The 23,476-nt window shown below is 46.3% G+C and overlaps 1 long non-coding RNA gene and 1 other non-coding gene across 2 annotated transcripts; both read right to left on the minus strand.

Moving 5' to 3' along the window:
- Positions 1 to 6,952: 6,952 nt before the first annotated feature.
- Positions 6,953 to 16,145, minus strand: LOC111760573 (uncharacterized). Its single transcript, XR_002794224.2, has 2 exons — positions 7,332 to 16,145; positions 6,953 to 7,288 (listed from the first exon to the last, which is right to left on the minus strand). It is a non-coding gene; the product is annotated as an uncharacterized lncRNA (long non-coding RNA).
- Positions 16,146 to 22,114: 5,969 nt separating this feature from the next.
- LOC111760576 (U11 spliceosomal RNA) lies at positions 22,115 to 22,247 on the minus strand. The gene has a single exon (XR_002794227.1). It is a non-coding gene; the product is annotated as a U11 spliceosomal RNA (small nuclear RNA).
- Positions 22,248 to 23,476: the final 1,229 nt, after the last annotated feature.

The following is a 23,476-nucleotide window of genomic DNA, read 5'->3' on the forward strand; positions in this document are numbered from 1 at the left end:
CCCCTGGCCCTCGGCCTGCCGAATGCTTCACAGATGAGGAAGTGGGGAGGCTTGCAGAGTCTGGAGAGGGGGGACCTATCACTTGAATCCAGATTTGTCTTAGCCATTTACTGGGTTATCAGGATGATGACATCAGAAAATGTACCAGAGCTTTTTGTACAGCCGAAAAAAGAGGCTGCCTCTGCCTTGGGGAGCCCCCGCCAAATCTTGGTGGGTATTTCCATCTTTCCCGTTTCTCAGCAAGCTCTGTTTTTTCCCCCATTTCCCAAGTAAATTCTTCTCACTGACCTAACTAAACTGCCTTGTTCTTAAATTCATTTATGCTGCACAGCCAAGAGTCTAGAAGAATCCAACAGTTCTGGGTCTTCAATGGCGAGCCGTTGCCGGGAGAAAGCTGTGTGAGTGGTGCTCCCGACCCCTGCCGGAGACTGGGGCGTTTTAAGGCCCGTCTGTGTCCTCTTTTGGCTCTGCCATTTCGAAGGGGGTTGATGGCTAGGGGGTTCTTGGATAAGCTCCCAAAGAACATAAACTCCGTCTGCCCAGACTCCCGGCTCGCTCTCCGGAGGTGGCAGGGGCCAGTCCCCACACCGTGTAGATCCAAGGAAGCGCTGGGTGGCGGGTGAAACCGTCCTCGAGCCCTGTCTGGGCACATGGCCTGAGTCAAGATGGCGTCTACCAGGAGTTTACCAGGCCCTCTCTGAGTTCAGAATGGCTATCACCCTTGTACCATTTCCATAGATCGCTAGTTAACTGCTTTTAATGAAAAGTGCCTTTGAACTTCCAACTACTGCTGTAAAATTCTCTCTTTTGTTCTGATCCGTGCTTGCTCTAACTTTGTTAAGTCTGCTCATGCCTAGGAACTTGTAAATCACATTTGGGATTCACCTGTTACAAATTGGATAAAGGTGAAAGGTATCCTGAAAATAAGTCTTTAAATATCAATACTATCTTGCAATTGAATTTGATGTATAAAAGAAATCACGAATGAAATTAATTCAACTGCGGGAAAAGCAGAAAAACTTAGCAAAGTTGTTACTAATGAAATTATTTCAGTTGCTTAGTTAATGAATGGAAGTGCTCAAATTGTTTTTAAGTGGAAACTTACTAGAAACTGTAGCTAAGTTAAGATCATTATATAGATGCCTTTATAAGACAGAATAGTAACTGAAATTTTTTAAAAGTATTTATTGATTATTATTATTTTTTAATTACATTAAAAAAATATATATGAGGTCCCATTCAACCCCACCGCCCCCGCCCCCCACTCCCCCCACAGCAACACTCTCTCCTATCATCGTGATACATCCATTGCACCTGGTAAGTTCATCTCTGAGCATCACTGCACCCCATAGTCAATGGTTCACATCATAGCCCAGACTCTCTCACGTTCCATCCAGTGGGCCCTGGGGGGATCTACAGTGTCCCGTAATTGTCCGTGAAGCACTATCCAGGACAACTCCACGTCCTGAAAACGCCTCCACATCTCATCTCTTCCTCCCGTTCCCCACACGCAGTAGCCCCCATGGCTACCGTTCCCACACCCATTCCACATTTTCTCTGTGGACATTGGGTTGGTTGTGTCCATTGCACACCTATGTCAAGTGAGGGCTTAGATTCCACATGGGTACTGGATGCACTCTTCCCGCTTCTAGTTGTAGACACTCTAGGCTCCATGTTGTGGTGGTTGACCTTCTTCAACTCCATGTTAGCTGAGTGGAGTAAGTCCAATAAGTCAAAGTGTAGGAGCTGAAGTCTGTTGAGGCTCTGGGCCTGGGTGTCATATTATCAGTCCAGAGATTCAAATCCCCTACATATATCTTAAACCCAGCACCAACTACAATTCCAATAAAGTAGCATGCAAGTCTTGTGAAAAGAGATCCCCTCTGAGTCCATTTCCATCACGCAGAAACACCAGCTCCAAAGAAGGGCCATCTGTCATGGCAGTGAACCCCTTCTGCCATGACCATAGAACCCGTGGGTCTCTTTATCCCTCAAAAGAACCAATACCTGGGGTTGTATCTACCTTATCTGTCTCTTAGACTCTGTTCAGTTGTACATAGGGGTATTCCTTCTGACAACCTCCAGACTCTTTTTTAGAGACTCACAGCCTTATAATCTCATTTCTCCTTTCCATTTCCCCCTTACATTAGGTCAAACCGCTTCCCGAAGTCATGTTATTATATGTAGATAGGTATATTCTGCTGTTCCGCATTGAATCTTTAATTCAAGGTCATTTTCTAGTTGCTTCTTCAGCTGGTATGTGGTAGTGATCCCTCAGTGCCAGGGAGGCTCATCCCCGGGTGTCGTGTCCCACGCTGGGGGGAATGCATCACATCTACACGCTGAGTTTGGCTGTGAAGTAACTGAAATTATAACTAGGTGGATGTAGCCTAAACTTCAAGCTATTATAATAGTAATCTTAAACTAAATTTACTTTTGATTATGGTTATTTTGTAACTAGCTTCACGTAGCCCTTAGTCTGCAGTTATTGTGATGGTGATTATAAACTGAGTTTGCCTTTGTTTATGGTTATTTCAGGTCTAGCCTCACCCCTTACCTTTCTTTGTTTATGGTTATTTCATGACAACTTCTGCCCCCTACGACTCAGGGGAAACAAACGTAAGACAGCCCAACTCCCGTCCTGCCACTGGAGCCAGTAATCCTGCTTTTGCTTGTGACTCCACTCCAAGTGTGGACTGCCTTGCTGCCTGGGGGAATTCTCAGTTCGCGGGGTTGAACATCCACTCTTCCAGCCGGGCCACACCGGAGGGGGAGGCAGACCTCCCGCCTTGAATATTAGGATTCCTAAACGCAGCAGTTCATGAGAGAAACCAGTTTCCCTGAGGCTTCAAGGACCTGAGGATATACTGAAATCAGTCTTACTCACCCAAGGCCTGCCAGCGTCAAAATGGGAATTAAGCAAAGCTCTGAAGTAAAGGAAAATATTCTAAACTATTTTAAAGCATCGGGGACATTTTGGTTATAAGCTAATAATTAAAAGGAACGAAAATTCTTGTACAAAACTGCATGATCACAGTGCAAATTAGAAATAGCCTTCAAATAGAGATGAGATGGGGAGGCGTTTTCGGGACGTGGAGTTGTCCTGGATGGTGCTTCACGGTCCCCCCAGGGCCCACTGGATGGAACGTGGGAGAGTGTGGGCCATGATGTGGACCATTGACTATGGGGTGCAGCGATGCTCAGAGATGTACTTACCAGGTGCAATGGATGTGTCACCATGATGGGAGAGAGTGCTGCTGTGGGGGGAGTGGGGGGTGGGGGTGGTGGGGTTGAACGGGACCTCATATTTTTTTAATGTAATATTTTTAAAAATAATAATATTAAAAAAAAAAAGAAATAGCCTTCAAATAAATCTTTTAAATGTTATTTTAGTTAATTTTCTGAAAGAATGAAAGTTCCAAGTAACTTTGTGTTTGTGTCTATCTGTGTCTGCCTATTTTCTCAGTGCATAAATGCATTCATACATCAGGATGGTAATATCAAATTAACAAATAAAAATTGTTTTTTATTTAAAAAAAATTTTTTTAATGTCATGATTTGGAGGCATCCTTCCCCTTTCTTGCCAGCATATAAGACAATGGTGTGTTTTATAATGAGACATCTTAGATTTGATGAAATATTGTAACATTAAAATGGCATTTATGTGATTTATTTTCCATTTTGTTTGTGAACATGATTCAGTAGAAAACAGGTAAACGTAATTCCCAGTACAAAGTCAAAAGAGCACAGTGGGTATTTAGCTCATTGGTTGAATGCCTGCTTCACATGTACGAGGTCCCAGGTTCTTAAAATTTTTTAATGTTAAAAATGTTAAAAATCAAATTGTGTTTATATATCAATAAGTATTCCTGGAGTCCAAATTAGGCTGAGTAGGATGGAAGAGTCATACAGAAATCCGAATATGGAACTATTGGGAAAGGGGAAAAGAATTTCCTGAGCTTTCTGACCTACCCACCTGGAGGGGCTTCTCTTTGTAAGAGCCATGAGGTGTGACAGATTAAAACTCTTCTAGTCTGGGAATTAAACATCAGCTTGTCCTGTAATTCCCCAGTTTAAACCTTTAAACTGCCTTAAAAGTGTGGTTAATAATTCCGCTACCACGCACACCTCAGCAGAGTCCCAGAGACAGCTAAAGTAGATGCAAGCGTAGGTATTGGTTCTTCTGAGGGCTACAGAGACCCACAGGTTCTATGGTCATGGCAGATGGAGTTCAGTGCCGTGTCATTTGGCTTTACTTTGGAGTTTGTGTTCCTGAGTGTTATGGAGTTGGACTCAGATGTGATCTTTGTTCACAAGCCTCTCCTGTCACTTTTACTGGACCTGTGGTTGGTGCTGGGGTTTAGCGTATACTCAGGGGACCTGAATCTCTGAACTGTCCATGTGAGAGCCAGGCCCTGAGCCTTAACAGACTTGCAACTCCTACCTTCTGGTTTATTGGACTTACCCCAGCCAGCTAACATGGAGGTGAAGAAGGTCAACCACCACACCAGGGAGCCAAGAGTGCCTACAACTGCAAACAGGAGAATTGCATCCATCATCCATGTGGAAACTAAGCTCCCTCTCAATATAGATGTGGAGTGGACATAACCATTCCAGGGTCCACAGGATGGAGGAGTAGAGTATGGATTAGAGTGGACTTACAAACTATTGTGGTTAGTAATCAAAGAAAATGAGGCACTGATGTGGAGAAAGTGTCCATGGTGGCTGCTGAGGGTAGGGAGTGGGAAGAAGAGATGTGATGTGGGGGTATTTCCAGGACTTGGAGCTGTCCTAGGTGGTACTGCAGGGACAGTTACTGGACATTGTATGTCCTCCCATGGCCCACTGGGTGGACTGGGGGAGAGTAAACTGTAATGTGGACCATTGACCATGTGGTGCAGCAGTGCTCAGAGATGTAGTCACCAAGTGCAATGAATGTCCCATGATGATGGAGGAGGTTGTTGTTGTGGGAGTGGCGTGGGGTGGGGGGCATATAGTGACCTCATATTTTTTTCATGTAACATTAAAAAAAATAAAGACAAAAAAATAATTCTATTACCAAATTTTAGTAAGTCCTAAAAGTTTGGTCCTTGAAAGCTATGAAAAGATCTTTTCTAAATTAACAAATTAAGCAATTATAATATATTCTAGAACCTAGCGGTCAGTGTGCTTTTACAATTTGTTTAGAATTTTAGTATAGAAAAAGTGTTAGCCACCTATAAAGGAAGGAAAATGAACATTCTTTGTATTAACTGTAATGGTTTCCATTTAGCTTGGGGCATTACACCTCCCCACAGAATACCAAGTAAATATTGACCACATAAGGCAGAGCTTGCTCCCTGCCTAGAGGAGCCCGCACCCAATCTTAGTACTTCTTTCTCTCGCATTTCTCAGCAAGCTGTTCTTTCCCCCAGTTCCCAAATAAATTTTTTACTGGCGTTTAACTAAAAAAATAAGATGTCTGGAGGTTTGTTCAAGTGAGAAAGAACAGACTGGGGAATTTAGAACTTGACCATTTAGGAAATTTCACTATGCATCTTCTCCACTCCCTTCTGGGGCTGAGTGAAAGTGGTTTCCCACCTCCATTTCTCCCCATTCCTGCACTGACACTTCCCTGCTCTCTGGACCTTACATTTCCAATCCTGCCAGCTTTGAATCTACATAACCCCACCATCATGGAGCCCTGGGTAAATCCCAAGTCCTGCTCTAACTCTTAAGAGCCTCAACTCAGCAAATTCAGAACAGGGCCCATGTAATGTCCAGTTCAGAGCTCAGCTTCTTCCATCATCTGAGCTACCCTACTGCTCATGAAACTACTTCAGGGCAAGAAGCCCCTGTGCCCACTGTGGATTGGGATGAACCAGCTGCAGACCTCTGGCAAGGCCCTTTCCCTGCCTAAACTGCTGCTTTATCTGAGGACTTTCTAAAAAGCAATGTTGTGGCTGAAGTGTTGGGAGTGGGTTGGGGTTCAAATCCCAGCTCTGCGGTCTTGTCAAGTGACTCAACCAGAGCTTGCTTCCCAGCTTGTAAAATGCAGAGAATGCATCCCTGAGTTAAGCTCTCCTGAGGCCTCCATTGGGTTAGAGGGTCATAGGCTTCCCACGTTGGCTGCAGCCTCTTCTTCAGACCTGTTCCAGACTCAAAAATATAGGTGGGTTTACTGTAGTGAGGCCCTCCCACTCCAGTTCTGGGATTGGGGTATAAGCAGTAGCAGGAGCACTTTAGAGTGATTTTACCCGGGGTCGGGGGGGTGGGGTGGGGTGGGGAAGGGCCCAGTGAAGGGATCTCAACTCAATGCAAGGTGAGGCTCACCTGGAACCCCAGCCTGCCCTCTCCATAGGCAGTTACTGCTAGCACCCCACCCAATATGCCAGATGGCATAACCTGCCAGGCTTGCTGATGACTCCTTGTCCCGAACCAGCGGGGGCAGAATCGAGGGGCCTGTGGGGAAGAAGTGGGGGCAGGAGACAAGAATGGAGGCAAGACAGGATTCTGATCAAGCCTCGTTTATTGGGGGTAGGGCATTGGAATTTATACTGAGGGAAGGGAGCGTGTCCATAGGTGATAGGCTGGTCTTGTGGGTAGCAGGCGTCCAAGGAGAGGATTGGCTGAAAGTTCGCACCGGATCTGCAGTTTCACGCCTTGCGCATGCGTGCAGCTGCGGAAAGGGGAGAACAGAGGAGGACGTGGCAGGACAGGGCTGTAGTAGTAGTGAAATCCGCCATGTTGTAGGAGGCTGTAAATAGGTTTCACAGCAAGTGGCTCCCCCCAACTCCTGACTGGTAAAGTATAAAGTGTTTATACTGGTAAAGTATACAGTGTTCCCATGAGGGAAAGCACTGCACTGCAACCAGGGTGCTGTGTACTTATTAACCACAAAAACAAGAGTCCTGCACAAAACACCTGCATTCTCATGACAGGTTTGGTTTATATACAAAGAACCACACCAATGAACGGTTTTTTCATTTTTATTATCATCAGAATGTTGGCAATTTTAAACAAGGCTTCTCCAAACATTAGCAGTGTGGAATACCTAAGAATTAAAGACAATGCAGTTACATTAACATCTAAGATCTGCGTAGTTCTAAGCTATTTTACTGCTATCTTCCCTCGCCCAACTGCAGACTCCAGCACCTAAGAAAAGGTAAAGAGGAGGCCCACTGGGCAGAGGTCATAGTCAAGCAAAGACGCCACAGGGATTTGAACCCCGTCCTGGAAACCAGGAGTGCCAACCACCAGCATCTTTTGCTTTTTTTGTGTAAAGCTAAGAAAGGCCAAAAAGCAAAACCTGAGAAAACAAAAAACTTTTGTTTTCTCAGGAAAAGAAAAACCTTTACAACCCTACTGAAGAGCACTGGAGAATCTGCTTCAGCTAAGATGCTAGCTTGATCAAGTCTGTTATATTCACCTGAAAAAGTCTTAGCAGAGAGATTTGCAACCCCACCCCAACAGGCCTCAACAACTATTAGCATGCCTTTCCTCTTAGAAGTTTTGCATACCCATCCCAACATTAGGGTTCTTAAAAAACATGTTATTTCTGTTTACTGGTTTAAGTTGGTTTTAGTCACTGGATAATAGTGCTAGATGTAGAAAAGACCTTAGAGCTATTACACTGTGGTTGTAATACCTGTTTTCTGTTAACCTTTTCTAGTAGTGCAACCCACCGAACACATCGGCACGTTACCTTGAAATCGATTAGGGACCATGCCCACAAGGATCCAAGCTACCAGCTGCTTCGAGGTGAGGGGTGAAGGGTCTGCGCTAGGCCAAAGGCTGGGGATGGCGATGTGGCAGAGAAGTCACTTGTGGGGAGACCTTGCTTTTAACAGGTTTCTGGAAAAGCTAGGGAAAACTGGTTGCCCGCTTTCCCCCTTTACCTCCCCTTCAAGCATGGCTTGAGGTTTGGGCTTTGAGAGCTGCTCTAAAAACAGCAGATTTAAGAAATCAAGACAGCCCCGGGGTACAAGAGGCACTCAAGCACTCCACCTGGAAACAGCCTCCATGAGGGTCTGCAGAGGGTGTTGACAAGGCCAAGTCCTCTTTTTTAAGAGGCTTCATAAGGCTGACCTTATAAGGTTTTTAGTGACCTTAGTATAATAGCGCTTTGATGTCTCTCTTGCCACTGGAAGGCTCCATGGTTGTCCTACTTAAGCCTTCGGTGCCTTTTGTGAGGGATACCTGAAAAATCTTAAAAAAAGGCTTAGCGCCCACCTCACCCCTCCACCCCCCACTGCCAACATACAACTTGCTCACATGCTAATTACTCCAGCATAAAGCTGAAAAAGTCTAATTTAACATTTACCCATAACTCATCTATTTGTAGGTAAAGACAGAAAAAGCTTGTTCACCTGTTGTCCTCATTTTGTCCACTGGTGAATTCAACTGGATGCTCCTTCTATAAGTCTGAAGAATACCATCTGAAAGAACTAGTGGTTCCCAATCCCCACATTGAAAATGGAATGTTTGGTGATTTTATTTAAAGTAAGTTAAACTATTTTTTTCCTTACTGGGTCTGGCTTTTCTGGCCCTTCGCATACCGTCTGCTGTTTTGACTGTTCCTGCATGTAAGAATTAAGACCAAGGGAGGGAAGAGAGAAACCCACAAAAAAAAACAGTGCACTACTACCACTGAACTGTTAAAACATTTTTTTTTTTTTCCACTTGCCAACTTTCTTGAAGACGTGCTTGTTTGGAATTTATTTCTTGTCACTGATTTTTAAGGTTGCATCTGGAAAAGACTAAAGGCTTCAGTGCCCTCCCCACCCCCTTACCAGAAGGGTAACAAAAAGCATTTTACCTAAAGCAGCACAGCACAACGTACTTGGTTTCAATCACAAACATGACTGTTTAAAAACTCCAGAAATTTCCTCAACACTCAGACTTTATCACTCAGCTGGATTTTCCTTCAACAATCACTATCCAAGCATTGGGGGAAATAACTTTTACTCAGACTCCAGGCGTTTCACAATGCATTCTAATAGCAGCAGGTGAGAACAGTACTGCGTATTACTTGCCAACAGAATAGACAGACCTGAGGTCAAGACAACTGCATCTGTGTAGTCTGTAGGAAAAAAAAGCTAAAAACAAGTAAGCCCCACCCCCTCCTCCCTTCCCTCCAAATTCAGGGGGAAAAAATTACTTGAGTATGCTGATAAACTCACTGCAAGGTCTCATACACTCACTAGAACAGAAGGAAGAGCCAAGCGCTTATATGCAAGTCAAAATCCTGAACAGCTTCATGAAGGATGAAATGAAGCCTCTGCAAAGGAAAATTCTTTAAAAACCCACATGCCCACCCCCCAAAGCCTATGGAAGGTCAGTAATGTGAACATTGATTGGCTAACACTAGATGAAATGATTCTAAGCATTTATGGTTAACATGCAAACTTTGGAAATGTAAAAACTACTTTATAATCATTAAGTTTTAGCCACTGTCAAGTTAACAGCCCTCTTGACTTTCTGGAAATAAAATGTGTAGTTACCTGTTACTGATCATAATCTCCCACCTGTCTAAGAGGTAATTTATTCCTTATTTAGAGGGCCTCTATTGCCATGTGCCTGGAATTATTAAATGCTCCTCACTTTACGAAGAATAAAGGTTTGTCTTTCCTGCCTTAAAAAAGTTTAAAATCCTTCTTCCGCTCAATTCCTGATCTTGTCCATTAATGTGCTCGCAGACAAAGTTTCTGAAAGATTAGAGAAGAATGCCCCCCAAGATTGCCCAACACTAACTACAAACATTTTATTTAAATAAGGAGACAGCTTTCTAAAAGCATACAACATTCTCTAATAAAGTTTTATTTTCAATGATTTAATGGTTTTCTGCACACTATACAATGCAAAACACTTCAATTTTAGCAAGATTAACACATGTCATTTTTAACAGCACATTATGCTATCTTCAGATTCAATGCTCAACATTTCCCTTTTCTTAAGCACTACACCTTGTTTAAATATTAAGGCACTAACTACTCTCTAGAGGCTTTTGAGGAAACTTACTTGCCTCTGAGTGAGGTATGCTAATGCCATCATGGAAGGCCACAGGCACAAGTCCTACCTAATTAAAAGGCTGGATGGGAAAATCCCTCACAATCCTGGAACCCCCTAGAGCAAAGGGGTCAGGACAAAGTGCCTGGTTTAAGACTTAAGACCTTCACAACTCAAATAAAAATAGGCACTTATCCCTAACATGCAATACTCCAGATGCAATTTAAACTTATCTGTTAACAGCTGCCTGCTGTTTTCTGCTCCCAGATGAATTGAAGCAACTCTTCTGATAGAGAAACCTGTCTGAGGCAAACGAAAGATTGGCACACAGCACAGCCTCCTCTCAATCCACTTGATCCCACTCATTTCTGAATTATCTCAGCTTCTTTTAATCCAGGATTAGCGTAGTAAATCATTTTCATTTTTCTTTTATATTCTGCTTTTGTAAAAGCAGTATTTGAGATGGACATTTGATCTTCATTTTTAAGTGTTTCATCAATTCAAGAGCTTGGGAAGTCAAGCCATGACTTTAAAATAGTAGATTCCATAACTTTAAATTGGTAGCTTTCTTTGCTTATTTATTTATTTTGCACATGCAGACAGATATATTCTGTGTTCATCAGTAGTAAGCATCTCAGGGTTATGCTCTTTCCCCAATGAAGACATGAAAGATAAACTTTTCTGCCTTTACTTATCATTCACCAAGGAGCTGTTCCCTCTGCATCTAGGCCATCATACTGCAAAGCTGGTTATGACTCAAGATGATATCTGAAAAAAGTCTACAGAAAAAAAAAGGTTTCCCCTCCCTCACCAACAAAAGCCCACCCTTTAAGACAGTGTTAGGTAATTAAGATGCAAATTTAATCACAATTTACAGTTGAAAGCATACCTTTAACTTATTTGTAGTCATACAAAGGATGTTTTCCTACACTAAAAACTTGCTTACACGCAACTGAAAATAGGGATCTTACTTGATAATATAAAAGCTACCATCAGAAGAAATCCCTTCACGATCATTAAGCCACTTCCTCTGCTCTGAAGTTCCTATAGTAGTATTAAGTTATATTAAATCACCTGAAAAAAATTCCAAAGAGAACCACACTGCCGCATCCAAACAAGTTTAGCATTTTAAAAAATTCCCAAGAATAGCGAATTGAATTAAGTCAGCCCGAATTGAATTAAGTCAGCCCGCTGGGCAAGACCAACCCCCAGTCCATCACTTCAATCCCCCAGCCCGACAATAAGGGGGAAAATAACCATACCAAAATTATGGTTTACTTCCTCGCCCAAACGAATGCACTGGTACACCCAATGCAATATTACTTGAACGTTCTCACTGCCCAATTCAAACTTAAGAAAAGCAAAATCTATAGACCATTGGAGTTACTTGCCAACTTGGAAGTTGAGATTTCTTTAGTTTTTCCATCCTAAGTATTTAAATTCTCTGGCATGAGTTATCTGAAATCATAAACTAAACAATTACCTAAACCCCACCCACCCAAACCCAACCATAACAGACAACTGTCAACTACTAAATGCCAAATTTCACCCCTCCCCTTTACCCAAAAAATATATATACATATATTTTAAAAGTCACATTTGAAAACTTAACTTCAACATTTGGCCTAGCCAAGCTCTTCTGAAGTTCTCCTGAGATGACTGTATATGAACCAAAGCTGCACTGTGCTGTACTTTTCAGCTTCAACTGGGAATACTCTTCCAAGGAAAAAAGCAGCTCCAATCCCTGGAGGTGTTCGTGCCAACAGCATAGCAGTGCAATCCTTCTCTAACCCAGTTTGTCAACAGTACTATTATCTGTGGAAAATCTTAGAAAAAACATTTTCTCCCCCACCCCCTTCTTGTTCCCTGTTAAGACCACCCCAACACACTTCAAGTAAAAACAGTTAAGTTCAAGGGGTTAAGTATTTTAAAAATCTGAGGGGGGTGTGGGATAACTACCAGCCATTTCTCCAATGGACACGGCTCCTCCAGACCTCAAAGTGAGAGCTACTGGCGCTCTAGAGATTCTAGAAACTGTGAGCCTGTGGCGTTCAGATTATCCTGATAACTGGACTTTCGTTTGTTATCTGGAATCACTTGCCTTTGGGACTCTAGCAGACCTAAGGGGAAAAGAACTCAAAACATATTTTCCCCCACCCCACAGAAATTAACTTTCCCCCCCACTGTTTACACACCCCGAACTCCGGTTTATAGTATTTTATCAGGGTGAGGATGGAGAAAAACAAGTCATCTATATACAAAACTAGAATGCTTCGTGATCATTACCCCAAGCTAAATAAAAACCGCTTACAAACTGCTGAAATGGTGTCAAGCTCGGTTCTACCCTTTGATTTCTAAATTTGATTAAAGAAAAAAAACTTGCCATCTACCACTCCTCCGGGGCTTGGCAGTCTGCCCTCAAAAGCTTCTGACAAGGTGAATGAGAAAATAAGCCTGAAAAAGAGAAACCTACGACACCCGGCAATCGGCCTACACCCCCCTAAGTCCCCTTTCAGCACAGGCACACAACGCCCCCATCGCCATCAGGAAGACATTCAGGTGATGCACGTTACCAAACTGAGCCTCAACACCACGCCGACCCGGGAGCAGGGCGCTCGGCCCGCACTGGCTCTGCGCTGCCTGGCGCGCCGGGCTAGGAGCCCTATCTAGGTCGCAGCGCCGCTCCGCTCCTTCCGCGTCACCGCCGGCGGCGAGGCGCCTCCTTCTTCCTAGCTTCCTCGCACCGCACTGGCTCCCGGGCTCCTGCTCCCCACGCGGCCGCGCACCGCCGCCGGCTCCTCGGGCCTAGCCGCCCCCACGGCTCCTCTCCTCGATCCCGGCTTCCTAGCTCCTCCGAGGCCACCGCCGCGCCGCGCCAGCTCCACTCAACGCTAGTCCTCGGGCTCTGACCCTCCGCTCAGCTCAAAGTCCACGCGAGCACGCCCGCCGGCCTCCATCCTCGGCTGGATCCCACGATCAGAGTCCTTAAAACTGCTCAAAATTCACTAGGCTACTGCACTGAGGGCTTCAGAACTCTTCTAACTCGTCCAAACACACACGGCCTTGGCTTAGTTATCTCCGTCCCTTCAGTAGCTTTCTGCCTTGGTTTTTAACTATTTCCCCTTCTAGCTTCCGGATCTTCTAAGTCGGCCTTGGTCTAGAGTAGCTTAAACACCCTCATCTTAAATCCTTCACAAGAAATTCAACGGATGGGCTTTTTTTTTTTTTTTTAAGTATAAAGGAAATCCTGGTCACTAATCGTTTCCACTTCTTACTGCTAAACTTGTCTTCCTCCAATTTCCCGGCTTTAAACTTTTCTCTATTTTGCCTTCCATCTTGAACCCTACAGCTGCCCTAGCGTTTCTTCCGATTACCTCTCCTGGACAACATTTTCATCCTATTTCTGTCTTCTAGTTTTCTACTGTTCGTATACTTGGCACTTGTAGCTTGTTTCCTGATTTAAAAATTCTTCTACTCCCTTCTTAAAACCTTCTAGTTTTTCTACGTTTTTCTTCATCTTCTCGTGCTTGTCTTCCGAGATCTCCACTTCAAATTTCTACTTTCTCCAAATTCCTTTTCCTACTACTCCTAATTAGTCTTTCCTATTTTTCCATCTTTGCAAGCATCGCCTTAAGAACGATTTCAAGCGACGCAATCTTTACTACGCCACCATCTTGAAGTCTGTTCTCTCAGTCACCTTCAACTTAGGCTTTTTAAAAAGCCTGCCTTCCAATTTTTATCACCTACAGCTTGACTTTCAAGCATAAAATCACCTTTTTAAAGCTTAATCTAAAGACTAGCCCTTCAGCTTAAGCCCTTCGATTCTGGACTTGCAATCCTGCCTTCGGCATTTTTTTCTTTAAATGGACATTTACTCCATTTAGAAGCTGCATCTCAACCTCCATCAGGACCTACAAATCCTTTTTCTTTTTTTTCTCAAACTTAAGCCTCCATACCTTTTCCTTAAGCAAATTAGCTGCCTATGAAACAAACGCTAAGCAACATTTTCAAATTTTTCGTTATTTAGTCCCTCAGCTATACACCTCTATCCTGTCTTTAAAGAATTCCCTTAATTTTCTATCTTCATCCTTCACATGGAAACTTATCTGGAGGATCCGCTAAACCTCCCACGGACCAGACTGCTTCTAAGCTCGCTGTCTGAATGCCTGCTGCAGGGTCCCGCAGAGGTGTATTTATAGGCCAAGGACGACTCACACCCGCCGGAACCCGCAACACTCCGCCGCCTTTGTGAGAGAAGCAAAAATAGTCCCCGGAAGGGGTAAAAATAAGCTTCCCGTTTTCACGATTTTCACTTTTCCCTTAACAATTGCTTGCAAGCTACATATGCAGAAACACGGAAGACTTACCACCAAACTCAAGTTGGGTAAGAAAAAAAAGTGAAAGTCACGTTCAAACGGGTTATCACCTCACAGCAACTCGGGACTAAGACTTGGGAACTTAAGAGTCCTTTAAGTCCCTTTTGTGCTTTCTTGGAGTACAATAGGTGCCTACGACCACAGCTTTGTGAGGGAAGGCGAAAAGGGGTTTGCCGACGGCCTTGGTCGCCACTACGTAGCTCAGCCAGCTTCGCCACAGCCAGCCGCCGCCATCTTGGGAGCGGCCAGTTGAAAATGGCGGCGCTTCCCCCAAACGACCCGCATTCCTGCAGGCTGAGGTCCACGGCGCCCTTTGGTTGCCCTTCTGTTGATTTAGCGGCGGCCACCGTATTCAGGGCCAAAGGCGGGGGCTCCCAGACATTGGGGGCGTCTCTGTGGGGCTTACCTAACCGTGAGAGCGCCTTGGTTTTTACTGTTTTCTGCTTTTGTAGCCAATAAATGCTGGTTCGAATCCTGTGTTCCCCCGCGGACATTTTTATCAGAGGAACAGACTTAATTCCTCGGAAACGGGAGCCTTTATTAAACTTCCAAGTCCGCCCTAGAAACCAAGTTTTTATTACATATTTCCTATACTTTGCTGTATGTTTCCCCCGCCCCCCGGAAGCGAGCCCCGGGCGACACAGCGGCCTCGGGCAGCCCGCACGGGCGTGTGTTCTCCAACGTGCGTGACAGCTGTCGAGGGGTTTGCTTTTGGTTTCAGAGTCTGCGGCATCTGTTTCCACTCCCACCTGAGGCCTTTGTTCACTGGCGCAGGAAGGGGTCGGGGAGCGCCTTTCCGAGCCCCACACCCTTTTATGCCCAGTTCGGGTAGTTGTGCAATTCCCTCCCTGAGAGGAGAGCTACGCCAAGCCCCGGAGGCCTGGGAACGTGCAGCCAGCTGCGTCTCCCGTGCGCCCAGGGCACCCCGGATCCCGGAGGCGGCAGAGCGACCCTGCCTGCGGGCTAAAGGCGGGTGGGCGTCTTCTGGTGACAGCGCCAGAGGCGTCTCAACCCGCGTTTCCACGCGAGCACAGAGCGAGGTCGGCGGAGCCGCCACACCGGCTCTGTTCCCCCAGCCGCCGGGAGGGCGTGTTCTGAAGCCCAGTTCTGAGGGACCTGAGGCCTCGGGGACAAAGGCTTGGGGACCAGAGGGGGAGGGGTGCCGCGCAAAAGCAGCGTCCCTTGTCCGCGCCTCCCCGGCTCCGCGCAGGGATACGCGCGCTGTGAGCTGCCGGCTCGCGGGCTGGCGCCGCCGGTTCTAACCGGCTCTAGCCGGTCTGGGCCGCCTCTGGGAGCGAGGGCGGTTGGCGCAGTGCGTCACTGCGCATGCGCGCCCTGCCCCCAGCGCCTGGGCCCTCTCGAGAGAAGTTCCTGGGGGAGGGGGCGACAGGGCTCTGGGGGGAGGGGGCGGGGTCTCGGCCGCCCCTCGGCTTCTTTGCTAACCCTTTCAGCCCACGTCGATCTTCCTTTCCTTCCTCTTTCCTGGTCGTTACCATTTTCTCCTTATTGTCCTAAAGCCAACCATTTATTAAAAACTAGTGTATGATGCCCTTGTAATTATCAAATGCTTTATTGTAACATTTATTTTAAGTCCCTATCAGGTTTTATTAGTCTAGATTCTCAAGGCAGAAGGGGTCTGGCCCTAACAGCTACTTCCTTTCTCTGAAAGGGAACAACGTTAATGGAGACCTCCAGGGCCCCCCGGAGTTAACTGCCTGAAGCCAGGAGCCAAGGATAGGATGGCGGCACCCCCTCAACCCCTTACCTCACCCTCAGGGTTTTATTCTGGTCCCTTTAGGGTGGCTCTCTCTTTAGGCGGTAAATTCTAAGAGGGGAAGCTAGAGTTTAGCTACGCCTTATAGGTTAGGGTAGCAGCTAAATCGTGACAGGAATTTTACAAAGCTGACTCTCTGGCCTGAGTCAGGAGCACTGGGTAGTTTTTGCTACTTTAGTGCCCCACCTCCTCTGGGCCTCACCAGGAGCCCTGAAATCTTCCACGTCTCTTCCCACCCCTTTGATTACTGTATTTTAAAGAATTTGCATCATCGCTTCTTTCAACTAGTCCCCTCATTTTACAGGAATAAAGCAGGACCAGTTTAAGCAGCTATTCTAAATTGGCCTTGAAAAAGCCGCGTTCTTTGTTTTCGATTTTTTTTTTCAAGCTTTAAGAGTGGAATATTACTGAGAAGCAGAAGTTTCATTTTCTTTCCTGAAGACACAATTTTGATGTTTACTCTGGGATCAGAAAAATTTTGATTGTATGTTAGCACAGGAAGGAGGAAGAAACTGAAGTTAGGTCACCTCATTTTACAAATGGAGTTTTGGAAGCCTGGGGTGTGGGCAGCTGCGGGCCTCCGGGAGGGTCGAAGGAGGGGCAGCGCCGGCTGCCAATACTGGGCGGAAAGGAGACGGGGACACTGGGGAATTTGTGATTTGCCTAAAATAAGACTCACCTAATTAGGGCCAGAGCCTATTCTTGAATCCCAAGGTTGTTGACTTCCTGCTGCCTCCTCCCTCTCCCACTGCCCAGCTGCTGCTGCCATCTCCCAGGGCCTCTGAGTACTGTCCTCATCCTCCCTGTCTGTAGTTGTCTTACGGGCTGGGGGAAGATCTAGGACCCCACCCCACCCCCCAAGCTATCCGTACTCTCCCTCCCTAAAGTGCTTTAACTAGTTGTCTGTTGCTGGATTACTCATTTCTATTCCCTTTACAGATTACAGCGTTTTTCTTATATAATTAGAAAGTCTGTAATATTTGGGTGATTCTCCCTGGGTTTGGGGTAAGAAAAAGAAGATTTAAGTGAAGTTCAGTAGTCTGGGATCTTTTTTTCCTTGTCAAAACAGATTGCTTGGCAAAGGCCAGAGAGAATATTCTAATTTCTCTCCTAGTTGGTAAGTAAATATTTTAGAGGAGATTATAGACATTAATCTATATTTTATTGTTTAAAATATAGCCCAAACATTTATTCCATCTTTCATAGTTATTGCTTCACAAAACAGTCTCTGGCTGTCTCAAATATTCTGAATTCCTTACTCCTCCTCTTTGTAGATGCTCTCCTTTTCGGGAAATCCTCTTTAAAAGACTAAAATTGCCACATTCTTTGGTTAGATTAATAATGCATTTGATTACAATGGATGTATCATGATGATGGGAGAGAGTGTTGCTGTGGGGGGAGTGGGGGGCGGGGGCGGTGGGGTTGAATGGGACCTCATATATATTTTTTAATGTAATTAAAAAATAATAATAATAAATAAATATTTTAAAAAAATAATGCATTTGATTATGTACCCTTTTCTCCTCTCAACTCTTTGAGGTAAAGAGCTTTTTAATATAAAACTCAGTGTTTTCAAAATAAATGTCCTCTTTTCTGTGGCCTGCACCCGTGTTCCTTTTAATCTCATAATGTCCCACCAGTACTTCCATATCCTGTTTATTCCCCTCCACCTCAGACTCAAACCTAGTCTTCATTTGGGCCTAAGGACACAAATTTGAGAGGGCAATCCACTTTAGCTGGGTATATCATGTTCCCTACTCCTGCCCTCAAAAAAGCCCAGGCTTAAAATAGGAGGCCCTCAGTTCTGGTCACTGGCACTGGCTCCTTGGACAGCCATGTGACATTGGGCACCCACCCAAATAACTGCTCAGTGGCAAATTCCTTACACATAAAATGAAGGGATTAGATGAAGGAAGTGATGATGCTAGTTCTATAAAATGCAGTAAACAAAGGGGTGGGAAGAGAAGTGGAAGATTTTAGGACTTCTGGCCATGGCCTCAAGAAGAAAAGGTGCAGAAAAGGCAAAATGTAGAAACTGACTTCCAGACATGCTGTCAGGAGACCCTCCCTAACCCTCCTGACTCACACCCAAAAATTCAACAACAAAAAAGCCAGAATCCACTCCACCCCTTTCCTTTTTAAGTAAGCCAGGCTAGTGGGAAGAGAAGCTTTAGACACACATTTAACTTATAGCCCTGGGGTCCAGAGCCCTATCAGGAAGAGTCCTTAGCTGTGTCTGTATTCCCCTAGGTCACTTTTGTTAGATTTTATCTAATTCTGTGAAACTAGAAGATTGCTCTGGAACTGCAGGTCAGAAATGAAAGAAGGGGAGTCCCAAGAAAACAATTTTCTTGTTTTAGAAGGACTCTAGGAATGGCTCCCTCATCTTTGCAAAGCAGCGAGCTCCTGTGGCAGGAAAGCCCAGAGGTGATGCAGCTTAGAGCTCCATTATACAGAGAGAGAGCGCTTTATTTTCTAGAGGATTTGGGCAGCTGCAAATTTCCCTGGGGGGCGGGGGGAGTCTAAAACCAACCTTTGAAACCCACCAGACACACCCATTACCACACAGACAGTTGAGGGCAAGTCCAGGGAGAACAAGTTACAAAACTAGAGTGACTGCGTCATCGATCTGCCCTTCCCCAAAGCCCTGTCAGAAACAGGCAGCCCATCGCAGCACTGAAATCACAGGGCAGAAGAGTGCGGGAAAGGAGTCTTTCTTATCTTCCTGATAGAAGTAACCAACTTCTAAACTTACGTTTTAGAGGAAAGATTCCCTTCCTCCCGCGCATACAGCTGCCTCTTTGGGGGAGGGGAGCAAAGGACACCTTGTCTTGAAAGAGCTATTCCCCGACCCCAGCCCGCAAAACAGGGCTCTCCTGAGGAACTGCTTTGGCTCTATCACTCCCCAGGCCAAGAACTCTATCAGCCCCTCAGTGGCTTCATCCCACTGATTCTAGACCTTCCTTCCTTAGGCTGTCTACCCCCCACACCAGCCCCATTCCCCCAACATGCGAAGTAACTGCCCTTGGCCTTTCTAGTTAATTTCTTCAGAAATGTCCACTTTCTGGCCCCTCTTCTCTGGGGCCTAGTTAGGCTTTGGTGGACACTTTCCATTGACCTTCTGTCCCTCAGCAGAAGAACAGTCTACCATGCTTTCCTCAGCCCCTCCATTGTACTGGTGGGACTGCAGGGCAATATATATCCAGTGGACTTCTGTATTTTAAATAGCACTTACGGAGTTCTGTGCTAAGCACTTTCCATGCATTCTCTCCATTCTCTCCTCACGACAACCCTATGAAGGAGGTGCTACTGTTATCCCCATTAAACAGATGAGAAACAGACTTTATGGTATCTGATTGTCTTGGTATCACTGTGCCTGGCACACAACAGAAGTTCCATACATGTCGTTTGAATAATGAGTAGATGAATGAATTGGAATAGTATCTCTTTTGAAATTAGAACATACACATTAATCAGAATCATTAAAAGAATCTTGTGGTGGGGAAGCAGATGTGGCTCAATCAACTGGGCTCCCATCTACCATACGGGAGGCCCTGGGTTTGCGTCCCAGGGCCTCCTTGTGAAGGCACGCTGGCCCGCGCCTGCAGAGAGCCGATGGCCTGTGCCCGCGGAAAGCTGGTGCAGCAAGATGACACAACAAAGGGAGACAAGAAGACACAGAAGAATGCGCAGCAAATGGACACAGAGCAGACAGCAAGCAAGTGGCAAGGGGGGGATATATGAAAATAAATCTTAAAAAAAAAGAACCTTGTGGTGGATGCTCGGTAAGTGCAGCATGGCTGACGCCAGCCTGGGAGGGGGTGTGTGAAAGGACACTGATGCCCCAAATGTCCAGTCCATACATACTGCGTGTGTGGGAATGTGACAGGTGTGAGGTCTTTAGCAGGTGGTTGTTTAAGTATTGGAGGGTGTTAGGAAGATGAAATGGTTGCAGACAATTTGATGTGCTTCAATAGGAACAAAACAGATTTAGAGTTGCCAAAAATGCAATTGTGCATCAGGATGGAGAAAAATTGTGTTACATTGCATTGAAGGGCAAACTGGGAACTGCTTCCCTCTGAAGAACTTCTAGACAGGCTGCGATCCCACAGAGGCAGCAGAGAAAACCCAAAGGCCGCCTTAAATGTCCATGGAGCTCCAACTGGGCATCAGCCTCCAGAATGGAGGGCAGCCAGCTGAAGGCTCAGGCCTGGTTGTCATTCCGCCCAGTCTGAATCACAGAAGGAGGTGCTGCGTCTAGCCCTCAGTTACCCTGGGCCTCTGTGGTTACTCACCCTCTGCAGCCTGCTGAGTGGACTTTCAGAAATGGTCTGAAGCAATAAGAAGGCATTCCAGAGTGCGTTGCATCCACATTCCTGGATCTCTGATCTGTCCAGTCACCCACTGGAGGTCTCTGGCAGATGTTTGTGTTGACACTGCAAACTCCATATGATGCTTATTAAACATATCACACCTTACACACACACAGCACACATCCATCCTTCCTCAAGGGAACTAACTGTGGACCGCATCCCACAGAAACAAGACTCCGGAAATGAAGGGCAGAGATCACCAAGGTCCAGAACTTTACCTGAAGGGTGTTTCTCAACACATGCTGGGTAAAAACATGGCCCATAACATTATGGGTCCTTCTCCAGGGCTAATATCAGAACCATTAAGTGTTTGAGGCAGAATTAGACATTAGGAGTGAGCTCCCATCACTGCAGATAATCAAGCCAAGGCTGGGTGACAACTTCCCAGGGTATGGGTGTATTCCTGCATTGCAAAAAGTTTGGACTAGAAATTTGACAATATTCTTCTAATCCTGAAATTCTATAATTCTGAGCCCCTGCTATTTTACAGTTAGAGAATCTAAGGCCCCAAAACTGTAACTTTTCTGGGCAGTGTTTGAGAAACTAGAGGCGGACTGCCTCTGGGACTCTCCCCTAACACCTCCCTAAGTTGGCAGTAGGAAAAATCAATCCCTGGTGACCGCATGGCTCTAGGGGCCTCTGGGCTTTCTCCTGGAAGCTTGTCCAAGGTGTCCTACTGTATTAAATCTAGCCACAGGGGAAACAGAGGCAAGAATGGGAAGTGCTATGATAGGATCAAAGTCCAGGAGAAGAAAGGAGAAATTGTATTCTGGCTGGAAGATTCCAGAAATGTTTGCAGATGTGATTACCTTACACGATAAGATTGAACAAGCTTTGGTGAGGACAGGGCATGGGGACTGTTCCAGACAGAACAGATGTGCAGATGCCCTGCACTCAAAATGCAAGCTTAATTGAGGACAGTCACGTAGGCTTGTTTGACTGGGGTGCTGGGGGAGAGGCAGCGGCAGCAGGAAGGGCAGACTGGAGCGAGGTATGGGAGGGCTTGCATGACCCAGGGAGGTAGTTAGGGCTCTCCGTGGGCAGACCGTCTTCAGAGCTGGAAGGGGCCCTGGCTTCGAGAAGAGCTGTTGGCAGCTCTTTGCAAGGTGGAAGACTTGGGAAGGCAGCAGAGGGGTAAGCATGGAAGCCCATTGCCGCAGTCCAAGCCAGAGGTCATGGAGGCCTGTTTTGGGGTAAATGGGACAAGAGAAGGGAAGCATGGAAGAGCTGCCTGGGGCTCTCTGTGCTCCCCACATTGGTCTCCTCCTTTGTGTCTCTTTGGCACTCAGGGCCCTTTCCAGCCTTGTGTTCTTTACTCTTGATGAGCTATCTGTTTGGAATATTCCTCCCCAATGCTTCGCTTCAGATGACAGACTCATTCTAGTTAGGAGTCTTCCTTGGAAAGGCCCTCTCTGGCCAGCTCGTCCGTCCCGCTGTTGCTCTCTGTCACCATACAGCCTGCATTTTCCTCTAGGACAGGGCTCAGTAGCTCCACCGCAGGGTCAAAGGGGACTCCAGGGCTTGCAGCCAGGGCCTCTCCCAGAAGTGGGGAAAGGGTGGGGACGCCATGGGGTGTCACATGGCTCTATCTCCATTTTTTTTTCAAGGGCACCGGGACCAACGATCACCAGCTACCCAAGCAGCAAAAATTATGCTTCTAAAATCTCTTGATGTTGATTCCGCACGAAGAGCAAGTGAGGCGCCCTGCGTGTGCCACTCCAGACAGAAGCCCTCTTTTCTCTTTTTTTTTTCTTTTTTTTCTCTATCTCCATTTAATCACTGGGCTTTGTTGCCCTAACCCCGCCCCCAGCATTCCAGCATTCCAGCATTCCCAGCTGCTGCTGCTCTTCTGAGGGGACCTAACCTAAGACGGGGGTGGAGCTTGGAATCCATAATCCGAAAGGGGTGGGAAAAGAGAGCTTCTAGTGTTTTCCCAACTCCTCTCTTCCCATAGAAGTCTCTTCTTCCACTTGGAAACTTCTAGCAATAGATATACAAAATGTGCCCCCAAGAAGACAGAGCACCCAGAGAAATCTGGGGGAGCAGAAGTGGGGCATCCCAATCCTTCGGTGCGCCTTGGCTTCCAGCCCCACTTCCCTGTACTCTGGGGGAGGCACACCCACGTGGAGTTGACCTGACTTAACCCAGAAAGGTTAGAGGAAGTGGTCATTTCTCCCCATCCCCCAGGAGCGGCAACCCTGAGGCCTCTGGGGGTTGCCAGTAAGGCAGACAGCTCGGGGATTCCACGGCTGCACAAATGTCCAGCATGCCCGAAATCTGACCTGGCCCTACAAGACGGACCTTCTGTGGCCGTGGCCTGTGTCTGAGGCTGCCCTCGGCCTCTTCAGCCTGTAACCCACACAAGCAAAAAAAAAAAAGAAAACTTTAGACTCAGCAGGGCCTGGGAAGCAAGTGGAGCTGAGAACTGAGTGCTGGGGAAAGAATGTGGGTAGAAATTTCCATGACTAAACTGCTTAAGCAAAGACTCCAGCTGAGACTAGAGGCATCCAGAGAGCAGGGATGGTAGCTTAGGTGACAAAGAGCCACCCTGCCTCCTGCTCCCTGACTGCCCACCTCCCCGAACCTAGGTCATAAACCTTACGCTGGTCCTGCTCCTCTGCTGGATTCTGTCACCTCCCTGCTCACATGCCTCCCGGGGCCCTTGGGATAAAGCCCACTGGGCCACTGGGTACCCTCTGTCCCCACACTCTGGTTGCATTCACCATCCCTCTACTCCTCCCCCAGGATGTGCCCATTCTCCAGCCAGTGGGAGCCCCTCATTAAGGAAGCCTCCCTGGTGGCCCAGTGGCTTCTCCCGCCCTCATGTGACCAAGCCCTTCACTCAGTGATACCTCAGTTATCTGGAGCTAAAGCAGGTGGTTTTTCCTATTGTTTGTCACTGGCCTTTAATATCCTTGAAAACAGTCTGTCTTCTTCGGGCCCTGCCTCATGTCACACCCACATAG

The sequence above is a fragment of the Dasypus novemcinctus genome, chromosome 10 (assembly GCF_030445035.2).
Source record: "Dasypus novemcinctus isolate mDasNov1 chromosome 10, mDasNov1.1.hap2, whole genome shotgun sequence".
Lineage (NCBI taxonomy): Eukaryota > Metazoa > Chordata > Mammalia > Cingulata > Dasypodidae > Dasypus > Dasypus novemcinctus.